Source organism: Tamandua tetradactyla, chromosome 4, assembly GCF_023851605.1.
Source record: "Tamandua tetradactyla isolate mTamTet1 chromosome 4, mTamTet1.pri, whole genome shotgun sequence".
In the NCBI taxonomy this organism is placed as follows: Eukaryota; Metazoa; Chordata; class Mammalia; order Pilosa; family Myrmecophagidae; genus Tamandua; species Tamandua tetradactyla.
In genome coordinates, this window is record NC_135330.1 from 138,012,834 (window position 1) to 138,034,504 (window position 21,671).

At 35.8% G+C, this 21,671-nt stretch overlaps 1 long non-coding RNA gene across 1 annotated transcript; it reads left to right on the forward strand.

Moving 5' to 3' along the window:
• Nucleotides 1–7,429: 7,429 nt before the first annotated feature.
• Nucleotides 7,430–21,338, forward strand: LOC143679383 (uncharacterized). Its single transcript, XR_013173704.1, has 6 exons — nucleotides 7,430–7,644; nucleotides 7,744–7,845; nucleotides 17,629–17,726; nucleotides 18,202–18,423; nucleotides 19,170–19,294; nucleotides 21,117–21,338. It is a non-coding gene; the product is annotated as an uncharacterized LOC143679383 (long non-coding RNA).
• The last annotated feature ends 333 nt before the right edge of the window (nucleotides 21,339–21,671 follow it).

The following is a 21,671-nucleotide window of genomic DNA, read 5'->3' on the forward strand; positions in this document are numbered from 1 at the left end:
ATGTTCTGAGTCAGAGCACGATCTTACACTCTGCGTTCAGACTTGATCTTGGTCACAGGTTTCACCTACAGGTTATGTCAGGATTTGTTCAGTTGCAAGAAACAGAAACTGTAGTAGACATCTGTCATGCATTGGTAGTCTAACATTGAAGTCTTTCCTACAGTGGACTCCCCTTAGATGGCAGCTTTTCGGGAGACTGTGCTGCACTGTACTCCCCTCACTGGCTGCCCCAGAAGGGAATTCTTTCCTTCTTCACCCTTTGCAAGCAGGGCAACTGGTGGGTGGCCTGGGCTTCACCCTTCAGGTTCTTCCACCCAAGGTTTTAATTCCGGAGCAATTGATAAAGATGAAGATATGGTTAAGATTCATTAAGTGCACCTGTAGATTCATTAAATTTCCCACAAGAGAGGTGAAGGTGTCCTGGCCAGACTATCCTTGTTACAGACAGTTGTTGGGCTGCTGGACAATCCATTGATACCTCAATTCCTATCCATCTTCCCAGTTTGATTCTGCAGCCTCTTCTCCATTCATTGAACCTCTGATATCTTTCCTTGTATTTTTTTTATTTTACTTATTAAACATACCAACATACAAACACAAACATTCTTACCATATGATCATTGCATTCTACATATACAATCAGTAACTCACAATGTCATCACTTAGTTGTATGTTCATCACCATGATCATTTCTTAGAGTATTAGCATCAATACAGAAAAAGAAATAAAAAGAAACAGAAAAAAAATCATACATACCATACTCCTTACCCCTCCCTCCCTTTCATTGATCACTAGCATTTCAATCTATTAGATTTATCTTAACATTTGTTCCCCCTATCATTTATTTAGTTTTAATCTATATGTTTTACTGCCTGAAAATGTAGAGCTGTGTTCCAGTAGCCATGTTTCTTGAAGATGATTGTATAATGTTATAGTTTTCACAGTGTGACTGTGTGATTGTGAAAACCTTGTGTCTGATGCTCCTTTTATCTGCCTCATCAACAGACAAGTGAAATATTTAGCTCTTTTTAAAACTGTTTAGCGCTATTTTGTTGTTTTCTGTGTGCTAGTACTTTATGTACTTGGTGTTTTGGTTTGAAAGTATTGGGTATACCAGAAAAGCCAAGTCCTTTAATTCAGATTAGCTACTGTCGGGTGGACACCTTTGACTAGATTGCTTCAATGGAGATTGACCCACTCAATTGTGCATGTGACCTTTTGGTTAGATTATTTCCATGGAGATGTGACACACCCAGTGGTGGATGTTACATCCTTTTGATTAGATGGAGATGATCCCCCTCATTCAAAATGGGTCTTGATTATTTTACTAGAGCCCTTTAAAACGGGAAACACTTTGGAAAAATCTTAGCTGCAGACACAGACACAGACACAGACACAGACGCTTGGAGAACAGTTGTTTCAGAGATGCAGACATTTGAAGACGCTTGGAATGCCAACAGAGAGAAAGATGCCCAGACATGGATGTTTGAGGATGCAGAGCATAGCAGACATCACCATCTGCTTTTCCATGAGATGCGAAGCAAGTCAGAATCCAGAGTTGTGCCCCAGAGAAGCTAAGTAAAGACCCACAGATACTTAGAGAGGAAACCACTGGCATCAGAAGCTGGAGCCAGTAGAACCTGGAGCAAGGGCCAGAAGGTGCCAGCCACATGCCTTCTCATGTGACAGACATCAGCATTTCTTGAGTCAAGGTATCTTTCCCTAGATGCCTAAGTTTGCACATTTTTATGCCCTTAGAACTTGTATTTTTATCTTAATGTATTTCTTTTAAAAAGTCTTTCCTTTTCTTGTACATTGCATTCCAGCAGCATTAACAAATCTGAACACTTGTCAGATTTATTTGCAGCTATTTTATTCTTTTAGTCGCTGTTGTCATGGAATGTTTTTTCTTGATTTCTTGTCCTGATCGTTCATTGGTTGTATATAGAAACACTACCAATTTGTGGGTGTTGACCTTTACCCCACCATTTTGCTGAATTCATTTATTAGATTGTTTTAGTTTATAAAAACTGCTGGAATGCAACATACTAGAAATGGATTTTTTTTTTAAAGGGGAATCTATTAAGTTGCAAGTTTACAGTTCTATGGCTGTGAAAATGTCTAAACTAAGGCATTCAGGGAAAGATATCTTGAGTTAAGAAAAGCCAATGGGTACATAATACCTCTGTCAGCTGGAAAGGCACATGGCAACATCTGCTAGCTTTCTCTCCAGGCTTCTTCAATGGCTTCCCAGCAGGCATTTTCCTTCAACATCTCCAAAGGTTTCTGGCTGTGTAGGCTCTGTTGGTTCTAAAGCTTTTTCCAAAATGGTTCCTTCTTAAAGGGCTCCCGTAAACAACCACACCTTGAATGGGTGGAATCACATCTCCATGGAAACCATCTAATAAAAAATTATCACCCGCAATTGGGTGGGTCATATCTCCATGTGACCACAACAGTGGATTAAAGGACATCACTTTTCTTGGTACATGATAACTTCAAACAAGCACATAGATCTAAAAGTTTTTTGGTGGATTTTCAGGATTTCCTATATAGATAATATCATATGGAAATAGGGAAAGTTTTACTTCTTTTTGAATTTGGATACATTTTATTTCTTTTTCTTGCCTAATGGCTCTGGCAGGAAACTCCAGTACAATGTTGACTAAAAGTGGTGACAGTGGGCAACATTGTCTTGTTCCTGACCTTAGCAGGAAAGCCTTAAGAATTTTACCATAAGTAGGATGATAGCTGTAGACTTTTCATATATGCCTCTTAGCAGGCTGAAGAAGTTTCCTTCTTTTCTAAGTCTTTTTATCAACAAAGTGTGCTGTTTTTTGTTAAATTCCTTTTCTGCATTGACTGAGATGATCATCTGTTTTTTTCCTTCATTCTGTTAACATGCTGTGTTATATTAATTGATTTCATTATGTTGAGCCATTCTAGTGTAACAGGGATAAATCTCACTTGTTCATTGTGTATAATTCTTTTAATATGATGTTGGATTCAGTTTGCTAGTATTGAGGATCTTTGCATCTATATTCATAAGAATTACTGTTATGCAGCCTTCTTTTATTGTGGTATCTTTAGCTGGCCTTGGTATGAGGGTCATGTTGGCTTCTGTATTGGTTTGCAAAGGTTTATGAACCCTAGAAAAGCCATGATTTATGCCTAATCAACCTTGTGGGAACAACAATTTCTTCTATTCCCTCTTCAGTACTATAGTTTGATTAGGTCATCTCCATGGAGATGTGACTCAATCAATTATGAGTATTAAGCTTGATTAGATAGAGACATCTCCACCTATTCTACATTGGTCTTGATTAGCTTACTGGAATCCTATAAAAAGAAGTATTGTGGAGAAAGCTTCAGAACACCACAGAATCATGTAGCAGAGAATCCACCAGCCAGTGACTTTTGGAGATGAAGAAAGAAAACACCTCCCAGGGAACTTCACAAAGCAGGAAGTCAGCAGAGAAAGCTAGCAGATGTCACCATGTTCATCACATACCTTCACAGTTGAGAGAGAAACACTGAACCTCATTGGCCTTTTTGAACCAAGGTATCCTTTCCTGGGTGCCTTAGATTGGACATTTTTGTAGACTTGTTTTAATTGGGACATTTTCTTAGCCTTAGAACTGTGAACTTGCAACTTATTAAGTTCCCCTTTTTAAAAAGCCATTCTATTTCTGGTATAATGCATTCTGGCAACTAGCAAACCAGAACAGTCTCATAGAATGATTTAAGGAGCATACCCTCCTCTTCAATTTTTGGGAAGAGTTTGAGCAGAATTCAAGTTCAGTCATCTTGGAATGTTTGGTATAATTCCCTTGTGAAACCATCTTGTCCTGGATTCTTTGTTGAGAGGTTTATAATTACTTATTCAATCTCTCTACTAGCATTTGGATTATTGAGACCTTCTATTTTTTCTTGAGTCAATGTAAGTACTGTATGCAGTTCTAATAATTCATCCACTCATCAAGGTTATCTAATTTATTTTCATGCAATTGTTCATATTATGCACTTAAAAACCTTTTTATTTAAGGGAGGTTGGTAATAATACCTTCTTTTCATTTCTGATTTCATTATTTGTATTTTCTCCCCATTTTTCTTTGTCAGTCTAGCTAAAGGTTTACTGATTTTCTTGATATTTTCAAGGACCCAACTTTTGATTTTGTTGACTCTCTATTGTTTCTTTGTTTTCTATTTATCTCCACTTCAATTTTTGTTATATCCTTCCTTTTGTTTGCTTTGAACTTAATTTGTTCTTCTTTTTCTAGTTCTTTCAGGTTTGACTAGGTCTCTGGTTTGAAGTCTGTTTTCCTTTTTAATGTAAGCATTTAGAGCCATAAATTTCCCTTTCAGCACTGCCTCCACTCTATCTCATAAGTTTTGGTATGTTGTATTTTCATTTTCATTCATCTCAAGATATTTCCTAATTTGTTTCTGATTGCCTCTTTAATCCAATGGTTGTTTAAGAGTATGTTGTTTAATTTCCATATATTTGTGGTTTTTTTTCCCTTTTCTCCCTCTATTATTCATTTCTAATTTCATCTTGTTGTGGTCAGAATATATAAATTGAATGATTTCAATATTTTGTGATTTATTGAGATTTCAGATTTGTTTTTTGACTCAAAATATGATCTACCCTACAGAATGATCCATGTGCAATTGAGATAAATGTGCTTTCTGGTTTGGTTGGGTGCTATGTAGTATATATGTCTGTTAGGTCTATTTAGTTTAGTGTATCATTCAGTCTTACTTTTCAATCCTCTGACTAGCTGTTCTATTCATTATGGAGATTTGGGTGTTATTAATGTAGAACCATCAAATTCTCTCTTCAAATCTGTCAGTATTGCTTCAGATATTGTAGGTCTATGCTCTTGGGTTCATGTATATTTATAATTTTTTATATCTTCTTAGTAATTTGTCTCCTTGGTTAGTATATAGTGACTATCTTTGTCCCTTGTAACAATTTTTGACTTAAAGTTTTTTTTATCTAATGCACGTACAGCCACCCCAGCTCTCTTTTGGTTACTACTAACATGGTCTCTCTATATTTCCATCTTTTCACTATCAGCCTACTTGTATATTTGACTTTAAGGTGAGTCTCTTGCAGGCAGTACATAGTTGAGTCATGCTTTTATGTCCATTCTGCCAATCTCTTCATTTTGACTTGAGAGATTAATCCATTTGCAATTAAAGTCACTAGTGATAATACAGGTCTTTCTTCTGCTGTTTTGCTATTTAGCCCTTGTAAGTATTATACATTTTTGTCCCTCACTTCTGTGGAACTGACTTATATTTATTTGCCTTCTTGTGTTGTACCATATTGAGCAACTTTTTAGTTCTCTCTGGATATATTTTGGATCTGTTTTCCTTGTGATTACCATAGGGTTAAAATTTAACACCTTAAATATATAACAGTGATATGTTGTTTGATAGCAACTTAACTTCAATAGCATGCATAAATTATTTTCTTATGCCCCTCTGTAACCCCATCGATTTTTGTACTTGTTACCACTTATATCTTCGTATGTTATTGGTCCAAAACCTACATTTATTGTAACTTTTTATGTATTTGCATTTTAGTTACTAGGAAGCGAGAAGTGGAGTTCTATTCAAACTTTGCAGTACAATAATACTGGCACAAATAAATACTCAAAAAGTTACCTTAACAACAGGACTTTATTTCTTTATGCTGCATTGACCCACTGTCTCATGTCCTTTCCTTTCAGTCTGAAGAACTCCCTTTAGCATTGCTTGCAGGGCAGGTCTAGTGGTGACATATTCCCTCAGCTTTTATTTATCTGAGAATGTCTTAATCTTACCCTCATTTTTGCAGAGTCTCACTTAATATAAAATTCTTGGCTGGGAGTTGCTTCCCTTCAGCACTTTAAGTATTTCAACCCACTGCCTTCTTGCTTCCTTGGTTTCTCATAAGAAATCAGCACTCAATCTTACTGAGATTCCCTTATATGCAATATGATACTTTTCTCTTGTATCTTTTAGAACTCTTTTCTTGTCTTTTACATTTGATAGTGTAATCAGTATATGACAGAGTGCATTTTTCTTTATGTTTATCTTTTTTTGGTGTTCTTTCTACTTTCTTGGATATATATATATTTATACTTTACTATCTTTGCCATTATTGCTTTGACTATTCTTTATGCCCCATTCTCTCTTAAAATACAGCTATTTTTTTTTTGTATGCTGTATGGTGGGGGGTCACATTTTCCATGTTACTATCTTGTATTGCAGCCTCATTTCTTGAATTGGGGGGGGGGGGGCAGGTAGTGTACGGACCTGGAGTCAAACCCAGGGGTCTCCTGCATGGCAGTAAGAATTCTACCACTGAGTTACCCTTCCTCCCCCTCTTCAGCTATTTTTGCTTCTAATATTTCTTTTTTTCTTTCTACTCCTCAGCCTGGCTTATTCAAGTATCCTGTCTTCAATTTCATTATTTCTTTCTTCTTCCAGTTCCATTCTTCTCTTGAAACCCTCCTGGTCATTTTTCACATCAACTATTTTGGTCTTCAACTCCATTAGTTCTGTTTGGTTCATTTTTTAAATTTCTATCATTTACTTAGACTCTCATATTGTTCATTTATGGTTTCCCTGCTATTTCTAGTTCTTTCTCTGCACCTTCCTTCATCACCTTAAGCATTTTTAAGAACTTTTATTTTTAAAGCTTTGGTCCATATGTTCACATTCTTGTCTTCTTCAGTGGGGTTTTCTGTATTTTTATCCTCTTCCTTTCGATGGGCCATAATTTCCTGCTTCTTTGTCTTGTACTCTTTTTTGCACGTTGTTCATTTTAATATTTTGAAACGTTACTTTTGGGATTTACTCACTGGGTTGTCTGTTTCCTGGTTTTGTAAACAGCTGGTGATAGGACAGATCTCCTTGAGTTTCAGCCCTCTTATCAGGAATGTATTCCTAAGGCGAATGCACTGTGCAGGGATTTTCCTGTCTTACTTGACTACTTCTTTTTCTGGACTTTTGCTTGCTAGTTTTTGAGTGTCCTTGTTTACAAGAGTCTGGTTGTCTATTTGTTTCCCGGGGGACAAACTCCTTTCTCCCAAGTATCTGACACCGGCAGGCCTTTGTTCCATACTGTCCTCCTCTATAATTTATTATGCTCCTTTTGTTGTCTCAGACTGCTTTCTCCTGGAGGGCAAATTCTGGGAGAGGGTCACACCAGGGAAGACTCCCATATTTTCTTTCCCCGACAAAACAGGGCCAGGGACCCACAAAGATGGCATGGACAGGTTCCTAAGTGCCTTATGGAGGGAATCAGGAAGGGAGTCTAAAATGTATTCCTTCAGCTAACTGTCCCCCACAACCCTGAGGAGGCCCTGTGTCTTCAAACTTCCTCTGTCTGTTGAAACAGTTGAACTGTCCCCCACAACCCCGAGGAGGCCCTGTGTCTTCAAACTTCCTCTGTCTGTTGAAACAGTTGAAACAATGGCTATCACCACTTTTGTCCTGCCCTCAGAGCTAGGACCCAGTGATCCAAATTCACTAATCAAGAGCCATGATCAGTGATCAGCCATGCTCAGCCGTGTTCTTGGGGAAAAGAATTTTTATTGTCCTTTCTGTCAGCAGCTGCTAGCCAAGGACTGGACCCAGTGTTGGCTTGCTGTAAGAGTAGGGAATGGGCACTGGTAGCCGCCATTCAGAGAAAGCAATGTACAGTTCTTTACCATAATGTATTAGCCTCTTCTTCCTGCTGTTTTCTAGATGCTGTGCAGTGCCCTTCTGGACTCTTGAGTTTCAGAATAGTTGTTTTAGAAGGTTCCTGCCTGTTTTGGTGGAAGGACTGAATCCTGGAGCATCTTTCCTGTAAGTCTTATTCTCTCACTACATTTTTAAAACCACCTTACAATAGTCTTCACCTCTCCATAAGCAAAAAATTATCCCCCTGTTCATCAGTTACACAGATCAAAATCTAAGAGCCATTCTCATCTTCTTTCTAATTATCATAACATACTTATGACACAGTCGTAAAACTTATCATCTCTGCTTTCAAAATATGCCTCAAATCTTATCACTTTTCAGGATTGCACTGGCCATCTCCTTCTAGTCCAAGATACCATCATATCTTGTTTTGTCTATTACCATAGCCTCCTTACAGTGGCTCTGCTTCTATTCTATACCTCTAAAATACACTCTCACAGTACCCAAAGAAATATTGTTAAATTGAAATCAGACCTCACCATTCCCTTGAAAAAACCTCCAATATTTTTCCATCACACTTAGAATAAATTCCAAGCATTCACGATACCCCATTGGCTCTCAGTCTGGTGCATGGTTAACAATGAGACCATGCTTCGCCTTGCTCATTTTATTCCAGCCATCTTGACCTAGTTGCAGATCCTCCCACTAAACATACTCCTTCCAGGGCACCTGTACTTGCTGGACCACATCTTTAGAACGCTATGCCCCCAGATGTGTGCAAGGCTACCGTTCTTATTTCATTCTGTGCTCGGTTCTTAGGTCACTTCCACAAAGAGCTCTTCCTTAGTCATCCTATCTAATAAAACATTCTTGTCTTTCAGGGTTTTTTTTTTTTTGACGTCTGATCCAGGTTTAAATTTCTATGTAGAACTTTACTTGTATTACTATACAATTTTTATTTCCTGATTGCTTTCCCACTTGAGTGCAAGGCTCAATGGGACATGCTCATCACCATATCTATCCCACGAGCCTAGTATTCCTACTATTTATTGAATGAATGAATGAATAGAGAAATGACTGAATACTAATGATATGTGAGATTACCTAACAAAGTACATGTGTATTTGGAGCTTAAAATAATCATTTCTTTCTCTATCGTTTCCATTCTTTGCTGTCCAAAAAAGTTTCTGTCTAGTATTTGAGTGACACAAATACACAAATAGCCAACAAATGTATTCCACCATTATATCTAGTGATATTTACCCCATCTTTACTACTGCTAATTAATATAGTGTTGCAACTATCAATAATGTAAACAAAAGTGTATGCAATGTATCTATTTGGTATTTCTTAATACTAAGAAAAAATAATAAAATCACTTTAATTAGGAATAATTCCAGAACAATGGAGGCTTTTCTAATTTGTAATTTCTACAAACAGTTTCAAAATTTCTTTCTAACATTTTCAAGTTTATGATGCATATTAATGGAAAAAATATGGAAACCTTGGGAATGAGAAATGAAAACTGTCTTCTAAGTTCTACATGACATTAATAAGATACCATGTTCCCATGTGTGTTATAGGCAACAAACTTAAAAGGAGAACTGTTCACATATGAATCTATATTTCTCTTACTAATTAATAAACACCATGCTGCAACTGGTGATAATGTACTAAAAAGAAAAGTCAATAAATTTTACACTGAGGGTCAAAGTAATTGGTGCCCTAAAGTTGAAAATGATATATTGTGCATTGATCCTTTAGCAATTTTCTAACTAAAAAAAGAGAAAGCTAATCATATGGTGGGTATCTGAAAATGGTAGGATTAAAACAAGCTAATTATATGTCCATAAATAGTGATGAACTTTGATGTAAGTAAGTGGAGGAAAGATATACTGTGGCTCAGCCATCAGAATATTAGATTTTAGCAATTAGAACATAATCCTGGGCTGGCCATGGTGGCTCAGCAGGCAATTGCCGCCTGGCATGCCAGAGACCCAGGTTTGGTTCCCAGTGCCTCCCCATGCAAAAAAACAAAAGAAAACAAAAATAGAATCCTGACACATTTAAATGTCTAACTGTTTCTCAAGAAATTTAAGTAAAATAAGCAAAAATGAATTTTAAAAATGCACAACACATTTCCCTATACTATGCAAGATAAACTGAAAGTTCAAAAATGTTTGTAATTATGAAACCAAAACCAATTAAAAATTAGTATTTCATTAAAATGTTCAGTCATCTTACTTTTTCTAATAGCAAACAGATTTTTTAAAAAGCAGTCTTACATATTTTTATATAGTTCAGACAATGATTGGAAGAAATGAAATTTCCATAAGCGCTGATTGATTCATGGAAATTCACTTATATAAATCCAACTTAAAAATTAAGTTTTAAGACATCACCAATCTGGAAATATTTTCATTTAGATTTCATCATAACACAGTTTAATTTGTACTTTCTCTTATAAATATTTTGGAATGAATACTGAGAGCCATGTAACTATAGTATTTGACCCCATATTTGTTTGCTTTGTTCTTTCCATTATTTCCTATTTAGATTTTTCTTCCACCAAAATTTAATATGCAGAAAAAGGTAAATACCTTTAATACCTTAAAATTAAGCACATCTCCATTCTTCTTATTTATAGCATTTAAGTAATGTAGCAACAATAATACCTCATTTTTATGGATATTGAGTAGATTAGAGTTAATACGAATGTTATACCTGGCCTACAGAAATTGCTTAAAAATTGTACTAGTTGCCGTAATTAATAGAATTTTTACTTTTTATAGACACATGCTTTCCTCTGGTTCTTAGAATAGTCAATGTCTTTCTCACAGTCAGAGAATTGGACAAAACTTCCTGTCTTATTCGCCAGAGGTCTCACTTGATGCTTTACGTGGACTCCCAACCCCTACCTTAAATCTGAAAGAAGAACACTGCAGCAATCAAGTGAATAGCAAATGGGCTAAATGTAATATATCAATACTCTCTGCCTGTATATTTGGATTAAAAATTCATTATCAAACCCAGTAAAAGAGATAAATTAAATACCTGGTTCTATGTGAAATTTCCATACTATACTCAGGGGAAATATATACTTTGTAAAACTATTCACTGATAGCAATAGAAGAACATTACAGAATTTATTACCTCCCTTAACAAGGAATAAAGAGAGGGAGAACACTGACATGGAAGGAAAAACAATCATCAATTACAAATAAAGGCTCAAAAAACATGATCAATTAAGATAAAGAAATACTGAGAGAAATTTTTAAAAATGGATAGAAACACTGTATGAAAGGAACATATTTGTAAAGCAAAATTTATATGCAGATAACCATAGCTGCATATCTCAAATTTGAGAAACACTATCATAATTTAAAGATATAAGGTAAAAGGCAGTTACATGAATATTTTGAGAAAAGATGCATTTGGATGGCAGAGAGTATCTAGAGAATACATCTAGATAAAATAAGTGTTTCTGAAGAAAAAAATGAGAATAAACAGAAAAGAAATAAGAGCAAATCTGAAACAAAAGTAAATATTCCTAATGCGACAAGAGTCCCAAGTATTAGACAACCGGGATACCAATAACCTTAGCAAAATCAATGAAAGTGATTCGTACCTAGAATCTATGAGAAACGATGGAATTGTAACAACAAAAGAAAAAAATCTACAAAATTCCTCAAAACTATTTAAAATACCTGGAAAGGAATAAATATCAGCAAGCCTCATATTTCGGTAAAAAATTCAATTTCAAAAATAAAATAAGTGAATTTTTCTGGAAAAATTTCATGATCTCAGAATGGTATGTCCAAAGCTCTTCAGATATCCTAAGGTTCATAAAATATGCTGACATGTATTTTCCTGCCACCTGAATAACTTTTTTTCTCCTCTCAGTGCAACCAAGATTGATCAGCTTTATTTTGTCGGTAAATTTCTTAAATTTTACTAGTTCACATGGCATTATGTCTCATTCCTTTGTACTATAAGATGTACGTAATCAAAATAAAACATTCTTGACAAGAATGGACTATACTTATAAAATGAATTTTATATATACTAAACTAAGCTATGAATATGAAGAAAAGCCCCATGCAATGGTTTAAATTTGCAACTCAGCAAAAAAAGTTGGGTTTCACTCTCTCCATAGAATACTTTGTTTTAAGACAGCTGAGTGATCAGAGTTTATGAACATATTACCTGATGAGAAATTAAGGAAGATCTCTGGGGAATGAGATCCAAATATTCAAGTTGGGAGCTCTTACTTACCAGGAGATTCTGCCAGGGTTTTAATATACAAAAGGATAAAATGAAACTCTTACAAAAAAAGTAAAAGAGGACTTTGTGACTGTGAGATCCAGGACATGGAAATTGACTCTCCTAAAATGATAAGGCCCAGTTTTGTGTTAGGAATTCTCTTTTGTTCGTAACACAATAAGCTCACATTGAGTCTCCTCCATAGCAGCGAGATGCTGGAGACACTATTATTTTGGTTTCTGGAGAGCAAAAGTTCTTGCTCTCAGGGAGCTTAGAGTCTAGTGATGACCGACAATTGAAAGAAATTTAAAGTTTTGGGTAGAGAGTGAGCATAATAATAGAGTTATGTACAGACTATTATGGGAGCTAGAAGGTATGGCATCCAATCTATGAGCAAGAATCTCTAAGGATGGCAGGAGTCAGATAATAGAGGCTGGCTTATTTACCTGTTCCCTAGAAACTGCATGCTGTCGAATTTTTGTTGTAAGGTTGTATGAAATGGGTCCTTGTTATTTATATGATCCAACTGGAACAGAGGGGTGGGTTTAGAAATATAAACTTAAAAAAATTTAATTCATATTCTTACTTTGTCTGTCATTCATTTTTTTAACCATTAAGTGCTTTAATTCCTTTTTTTTTTTCTTGACATGGCTGCCTGGAATTTGTGTGTTTGGGGTCTACTTTTAGTAACTGAACAGTAACTTGCAGAATACATTTCTGTATAGTACATTGTCTTTTCTTCTCATTTACCCTTTGTACTGATTTTCTAAATAAATATTTATGTGTATATTCAACTGAAAAGTAAATGCAATGTTTTGCAATAAGATAAAGAATGAACAAAATATAAATAACTGCTATTATTAGAAAATAATTGTATAAACACTTGTTTTAGTTTGCTAAAGTTGACAAAATGAAAAATAATGGGTTGGTTTTCACAATGAGGATTTGTTAACCTGCAAACTCACAGTTCTTAGGCTATGAAAATACCCAATTCAAGGTATCAGCAGGAAATGCTTTCTCCCTGAAGACCAACTTCTCTCTATTGCAAGGCCAGGCACATGTCCTTGTCTTGTGTTCTCTCCCTTCTCTCTCAGATTTTCTTGCTTCCAGCTTCTGGTTTCAGTGGCTTCCTCTGTTTCTGTGGTTTCTCTCTGTTTCCTGTGTTCCTTTTTCAGCTTCACTGGGTTTCCTCTCTGAGCTTCTCTGTGTTTCAGCTTCTTTATCTTTTTCTCTGTCAGTCTCTGGCTTTTCTCTCTCAGCTTCTCTGTTTCTCATCCTCTTTAAAGGACTTCATTAAGAGGATTAAGACACACCTTGAATGAGGTGGGTCACATCTCAAGTTGAGATCCTATTCATCAAAAGTTCCTACTTACAATGGAGCCACAACTACAATAAGTTTACACCAACAGGAATGAATTAGCTTTAAGACCATGATCTTTTCTTGGGTACATAACAGCTTTAAACCATCATAAAACCTAACCAGGTATTTTCCCAGTAAGGCCTGAAATTTTGCAGATGTAGACCAATGTCTGAATAAGAAGAGTTCTCAGACTTAGAATGAAAAATTTAAAAGAATATTAGCAATCCTAGATGACTGATTCAGCATAAACACACAAAAACAGTGGGCATTCCTCAGGAACAATTTTAAATTTCATTTCCTTACACAGTAGATTTGAGACGCTGTCTCTTTGTTTTAGTTTTCTGGAAAAACTTTTAATAATAATTAATTATTATATTTTATAAAGGCATTTTAGTTAATTTAGGAAAAGCTCTCTTAATAACCTTTATAATTTCAATGTTCCAATATTTGAGAAAGCAGATCAGAATATTATAAATTTATAATAATCAAAGTCTCATCTAAATACTTCATAGTGCAGCCAAGAGGTCACAAATATCAGCAGCAGAGCTTGTTAAAATGTGAATGCTCCCCTACCGAATTGTCCTGTACTGACTCACATTCAGTAGGTCTCACGTGGGTCCTGGCCTGGCCTGCAGAGATTGGGAGGCAGGTGACCAAGAGCGCACACTGTGAGAAATGGTCTGTGAAGAGACCCTCCGCAGCCTGCGGAAGGACTTGTACGTCCCAAATTTTGTCATCCGGCAGTGGTTCAGAGTAATAAGGACTGATCAACCACGTGTTGGAATCGAAGTTTGCATGAAGGTCTTTGGACTCCAGAACTTTCGAATATAATTAGCATAATCCACATGAGCAATATAGGCTGACATGAATATTGATATTTGGATCTTCAGTTTTTTATATTCTCTTGGGATCAAACACTTGTTTTTATCTTTCTATACTCAAGATGTCAGTTTGTTTTACAAATTTTTTTAGTCTAGAGTAACCCTCAATGTCATAGTTGTTGTTTTTTTTTTATATTTCGCTTGCATTGAGATTTACCTTCTCCCTTTATGATTAATGGTACCTTGCTCGTTGTCAGCATGGGCCAGCAAATCTACATGTAATGAAAACATATAGGTGATCATAACTGAGCTATTGACAAAACAAGATTGTGAGTGTTTTTAATGCAGCAATACAACTCAGGTGACTTTCTTCATCTGCTTTCATTCCTCAGCTTCTGTACTAGCCATCAGTTCTTTCTGCAGGTGAAAGGAAATGCCTTTTAGTTTGCATAATTCTGTACTGCAATATTGCACCATATTGAAATATGATGAAACTTTTGTTTAAGATGAATAGGTGATAAAATGCTTTACAAAGTTTATTATTTCCATTGCTGCCATAATGCTTTGTTACAAAAGCAAATAATGAAAGACATTATCATTAACACTCAAAAAAGCACTATAAGGTTAACATGTTTGCTTTTACTGTGATATACTGCATATGATTCAACATTGTAACACTAAAAAGCAAATGGAAACTAAAATAATGATTAGTTTTGCTCAACTCTCATGGAGAACACAAACAAAACAATATAGAAATTTACCTAGTACCTTTGGTAAAATTGCTTTACTTTGTTCTCAGAATTAATTTTCCAGAGCAACTTTGAAAATTACTAAATAAGGTATAGTGTGCAGTCTTTCATTTTGCTCCTTATGAATATTCCACCAATGTCTTTTTTTTCTGGTAAAAACATCAGGATATGGAGGTATGTTCACAGTTTTCAGATCCACATAATAGAGCTCTATTTTTCATGATATATTAATTTTCAGAAATCTAAGCTTTTGTCCACAAGTTAAAATGGAACAAAAACACGTGTCAGCTTCAAAAAGATTTATGTACTCTAGAAAAGCTATTTTTTAATCCTAATCCAATTTCATGGGAGCAACTGCTTCTCTTAATCCCTATTTAATAATATAAATTGGATGCTTGACTAGGCTATCCCCACAGAGATGTGACTCACCCAGTTGTGTGTAAGAACTTTTGAATAGAGGGAAATGTGACTCCACCCATTCCAGGTGGGTCTTCATTACTTTACTGGAATCCTTTAAAAGGGAAAGCATTTTGAAAAAGGCTTGAGATTCTAAGACAGAGCGTGCACAGCCAGAGATCTTCGGAGACAAAGAAGGAAAACGCCCCCAGGGGAGTGTCATGAAATAAGTCTGGAGAGAAAGCTAACAGATGTTACCATGGTCACCATATGCCTTTCCAGTTGAGAGAGGAATCCTGAACTTCACCGGCCTTTCTTGAATGCAGGTAACCTCTTCTTGGTGCCTTAATTTGGACATTTTTATAGACTTGCTTTAATTTGGGGCATTTTCATGGCCTTAGAACTATAAACTAGCAGCTTAATCAGTTCCCCCTTTTAAAAGTCATTCCATTTCTGGTATATTGCATTTGAGCAGCTAAGCAAACTAGAACAACATGTAATAAGGATCTGTTAATAAAAATAGCTAGTGTGGCAGAGATAATTTAGATAAACCTTCAAAAATAAATGAGTGAGTGGCTAGACAATTCCATAGTCACTGTTGGGAGTTAGTAAATAAATGATTTAGCTCCATTGCTCCTCTTGTGTGTTAACTCTGAAACTCCTGTTTCATATGCTTCTAGCATTCTTATGTATTGAGCTACAATTGCTAACTTCCTTGATAACACGCACTTAAATTCCACATTTTCATGTCTTCCCTGCCCCACTTTCTTACTTCTCTGCCAGTTTTTACTAAATCTTGTCTCAGGATCTGCTTCTAGAGAACCCATAATAAGACAAGGGATGAGAAACATAGAGTTGAAAAGGTACAGTAGGTATGAAAAGTGTATGCCTGTGCAAAAGGTGTGGAAATGAAAAATAATATGGTTCAAGAAAATCCAAATAAATATGTCTGGAAATGAGAAAGTGGCTGTGTGTTGAGATATGAAGCTAGAGAATTTAAGTGGAAACTATATCATAATAAGTTTTGTATGTCATCCTAAACTGCTTGGATTTTATCATTAAGGCAATGGGAAAGCATTGAAAAATTTTAATAAGGAAAGAGATACAGTTATATTTTGTATTTTACAAATTGTGAAAAGCACTGATAAATTTTTAGATATCAAAAGTGATGCAGGGGGTGCAAGAGTAGTTCAGTGGGAAAATTCCCACCTGCCATGAGGGAGAATTCCCACCTGCCATGTGGGAGACCCAGGTTCAATTTCTAGCCCATGTACTTCCCAAAATAAACAAACAAACAAAGAAACAACAAACAAATTTCAATAAATTTTGTTGCAATAATGGGACACTTACATGGAAAAAAAATGAAATGTGACCCGACCATACAGCACACCAAAAAAAAAAAAAACAAAAACTGGTGCAAATACTTTAAAATCCCCTTCTTTTGTTATCCCTTATTCTCTCGTTATTCCCTTATACTCAGTTAATCATGGGTATGGTACATGACACTGTTAACATACCTTAGGTAACAGTGTTAGCTGGTCCAACTGTGTTACTATAGAAAGAATATATGGAGCACTTATCCAAATTTTCAATACAGTATTTTTACATTTTAAAAATAGCATACTCTTTTACCATATTGAAAGTTTTGGTAGCTTTGCATATGTTCTTCCTCAGCATCTTCATTATTTAGATAAGTGTTAAGTCTAGAAGCATGATGAAATTGAGAGAGAACACAATTCTTCAGATTGCATAAAAGTTACTGTTTTAGGGTTGAAAAATATTTTGAAAGGAATAATGTTTTCAATTTAATACAAGACAGCAAACATTTATGGAAAGTTACTGATGTTTAAATGGACTCAAAAAAAGATTCAAAGGAATCACAGTTTTACGTGTGTGCATGGCAGGTAGGTAATACAAATTAGAAAATGGAAGAAGTATTTCGATGGGAGAAGAGGATAAGGAAATTGTAGTTATCATAAAAAAGATAAGCTTGGATCTTTTCTGAGCTGTTGAAGAGAGTATAAATTGTGAGGTGAGGAAAAGAGAGTGGGCATCTATCGTTCCTGTCTGTCCAGCACATGAACAGAAGCCTTCTCCAATGCACCTGCCTATCTTCACTCAAGAGCTGGGTGACTGGGAACTAACTACAGTGTAGAAAACTCAGGAAAGCACCGTGAATCTCTGACAGCCTGATGTTCTTCTTTGCTTGTCAAAACTGGAGAGAAGTTTTATGATTTTTTTCCCTTGGTGATTATATAAATCAAATGAGGCCTTAGAAGCTTGCCAGTAAAAGTTATTCCTGAGAACCCCTTAATTTATTGACAATAGCCAGGATCTCAGTGTCAATTTTATTTCTAAGGTGTGGTCATTAAGTCTACCTGCTGTCTGCATGCCATTTGGTGTCAACCAGGATTTTCCATTAAGGCGACGGAAACCATCTCCGTTCCTGTTCATCAGGTGAGTTTCCTCTGACCAGTGAGGACAGCAAGAAACTGTCCTAGAAGTTCTCTCTCCAATCTATTTATTATGAAGAATTTACCCCTATCCAATTGCCCAGTTAGATGCAAAAGAATCAAGACTGACTTAGAAATGTCTCTGAGCAGTAAGCCTTCTTTAGCTGGATGTTATATAGAATTAGAGCCTAAGTCCTGGATCTATGCAGAATAGTGGAGACGTAAATCCAAGTTAGCAAAAGTGCAAGTGGTATACCTTGTACTCACGTTTTTGAAGAGATGGGATGAGGTAGAACTATACATAGATTCTTGGGCAGTGGATAATTTTCTAGAATGCTTGATAAAGAACTTGGGGACCTTTCTATCAGGGAAGGGCATAAGAAGCATAATAAGCAAGTTTCCTTCACTGTAATACACATTCTTGATTTGGATTTCTTTTTCTTTTTCCTTTTTTTTTTTTTTTGTCTTTTCCTTGGCAGAAACACTTATTGAATGATATTCTGCAAAATACTGTCTCCAAGCATATTTAACAGCATAAAGTAATGGGCTGATTTATTGGAATTTACTGACCCTAGCATGAACTTGGTCATCTAATGCAGAACAACTGACCTTGTAAAACAATAGGAAGACTTATTGACAATTAAGCTACAGCTACAGCAGACAATATCACTTGATGTTAGAATGCTTTCTTGTGACATATGGTATGTGCTTTGAGAAAGAGTATAATGTATGATGTTGCTTGTTCTAGCCCAGATCCAGATAATAAAAGATGGATGTGTGGGTGGTGGGGTTCACGATTTATCCAGTGACCACTTTTGAGACTCTCATCTTAGTGGTCAAGGGAGGGAAATTTTGCATATCAAGTAGTGGTTTCCTGACACGGGTCTAAGCTCAATTTGGACTCCCCATGCCACTAGAAGAACAGGGAAAAAATGTGATTATTATAATAGTGGGGAAATACCTTCTATATCAGAGGGAGTAATGTTTACACTGTTTAGTGAATTTCAGGACGATTTTGGATATCAGAGTGTCCTTTGGAAAAATTTCACTTTGCATTCATGAAGGAATAGGTAGTCTACCACAACTCAGTTACCATAAATTAATCACACATTCCAATTTGTACATGTCAACTCCCACTAATTTATGTGTAGGCCCTGACCATGTTACTGATATATAACTTAGATATCACAATGTCCCTACTCCAAATTTACTCTTGCATCCATTTATTCATTTATTCGTCCATTCCAGAAATATCTCTTTGTACCTCTTACCAAGCTAAGGGATATATTGATTCCTACACTTACAAAGACAAAGTCCTGCCCACAACAAGCTTACTGCAGTTTAGTGTGTGTGTGTGTGAGGGGGTGAATTACAGAGAAGTTAAAATAAAATGTCATGACTATTATATTAAAACATGGGATTAATTGGTATGTCTTATGGGTACCAGGGACAGAAGAACTCATTGTGAACAAGTGACCTGGAAGAGTCTTAAAATATCTGTTGAAATCAAGCATAAAAATTATTGTAAAGAACTTCTGTTTAGAGGAAACAGCATATGTCAAAAATTCAAAGGTAAGAGAGCATAGCATACTCTGGAAATTGCAAATGGATACACATGATTGGAGTGGAGGGTGTGGACAGAAACCATTAAACTCGTTAACGCACACTCATGAACACGTGGCACAGCATTCAGAAAATGAATATGTGGATTAGTGAAGTAGATAACATGACATTTCCAAAGATAGACTTTCTCTCTTTATCTTTAGTGATATTATGTGAATTAAAGCTGTGTCTTAAGAAAAACCTTATATGATACAAAGATATTACCTAAAAAAAACATATGTCACTTTAATATTTGGGCACTCACAAATCAACATTACAACACTTATTAAATTAACTCATACCAAGTAAATGCAAGTTTCTGATGCAATGAGATCCAGAGAAGACAGTTTCATGACGGAGAGAAAGGAAGACATTGAGAATGTTCTATTTAATGAGCTATTTCCAAAAAACACTCAGTGCAGATGGGGTATTGCATAAGAAAGTTGCAGTGGACTCCTTGTGTACAGAAACTGGGGCTTGAAGATGGAATAAGATGTAAGGAAATGTCTTTTCATTGTTGGATTTTACCTTGATTGTAATTAATCTATAAATATATATGTTTGCTTTCACAGTTTATTTTCCCTGAGCTATTGTGAGGAGAACCTTCTCAAGTACCATTTACTAACAAGGAAAATAATCGCACTGATTTAGGAAAAAGATACTTTTCAATACATTACTTTCTAATCCTCTATAATTTTGTAATTACATTTTAGAAAAGCATTTTATTGTTCTTCATATGCTCTTAAAATATTTTTGATTTCCTATTTCATCAATCAAGAAATGTCCAAATTAGTAAATTTGAATTTCAACTTGAGAGTATTATGAGTATCAGGGTTTATAGTCTTAATTTTTCAGCAATGGATTTGTGATTAATCAATGCATGCTTATCACCTTTATTAACTAACTTCAACTTCTCTTTAAAGCAGGGAAAGCTTTTAGTTGTAATTAGTAATTGTTTTTCTCTTTAAAAACCACACAGCAATCCCTGAGTGAATTAAATTATAATCCTTATCAATTCCTGTATTATCTGTTGTAAACTGGTCAAATGAATGAATCACACTATTGGACTTGTTTCTTTCTGATATGCTCCATTGCCACTGTATAGGAAATGTTCCCTCCTGCCCCTGTTGTGGCCTCAGTCAGAAACTGACATTGCTTTTTCAGGGAGTTATTAACCTAAGAAATGCTAGTTCCTGTAACAAACAGCCCCTAAAATGTATCTTGTTTTTGTTGTTGTTACTTTTTCTTCTGAGTATCAATCCAAAGGGGCTGTTTATCGCAAGCAGGCAGCTTTCCTTCACGTTTGATGCATGGACCGATGGCTCCAAAATTCACAGGAAGGTATACTAGACACAGGAATATGTAATCACGGAATTTCCTCCTTGCATGGGAGGGAACTTATAACGCCTTCCCAGTAGCTCTTTATCTTTGTCAATGGCAGCCATTGCTTTAGGTCACACTCTCTCCTTTCCTGAATCATACTTTATTTCCTTCTCCCCGCTTTACAATATACACCGAGTGTGTTGGAGGGATGGTGCTGTGGAGGGTAGGTGATAGGCAATATCGGGTCTTCCCTACCAGCCCGAGAGGACTCATGTGTAGACCTGATGAAGAAAAACATGATCCTGGCTATCAAGTTGGATTCATGAACTGAATGGGGTTTTGGATTTTCTTCTTTGAGAGAAGATGTATGGTTTCTTTCCATAAACTACGATGTGTACAGATATTTGTGGCAGACTATGGCAAGATTGCTAAACCCTTATCATGATCAGAGTTTCTCTCCTACCTCTAGGGCACAGAACTAGACTGCATCTCCCCGTCCCCTTTGTTCAGGGTGGTGCTGATAGAGGAGGTGAAAAATGAGTGGAAAAAAATAGGCAAATTTTGATCAACTCTTTGGTCAATGGAAGAGTCACAAGAAGGAAGGTTCCTGTTTTCTTGAAAACTTTGTGGAGGAGACCGCCACACCCATCAGAGACACCTATTTCAGGTGTTAAAAAGAATGAAAAATAAACTCCCTGTGTATCAAGCCATTGGAATTTTGTGATTTACAAATGATGGTTTACATAAGGTAATAGCTATCAATAAACGGCACATGAAAAGGAGACTCTAAGTTAGGGAGGCCATTACCAGTAAAATGAGTTAGAAATTAGGCTAAGAATTAAGATGAAGTTTGGATAAGAGGAAAAATATCTTTTCTTCATTCCTATAATGAGTTCCACTAAGTTGTATGGCAATCTATCAGGGCAAATAAAGCTTTCCTGATTTTTTCCCCGATTAACTCTATAGTTTCTTCTGGTCTTTCACTTTTAGTTTACTATAACGCAACCATATTGAACTTTGTTTT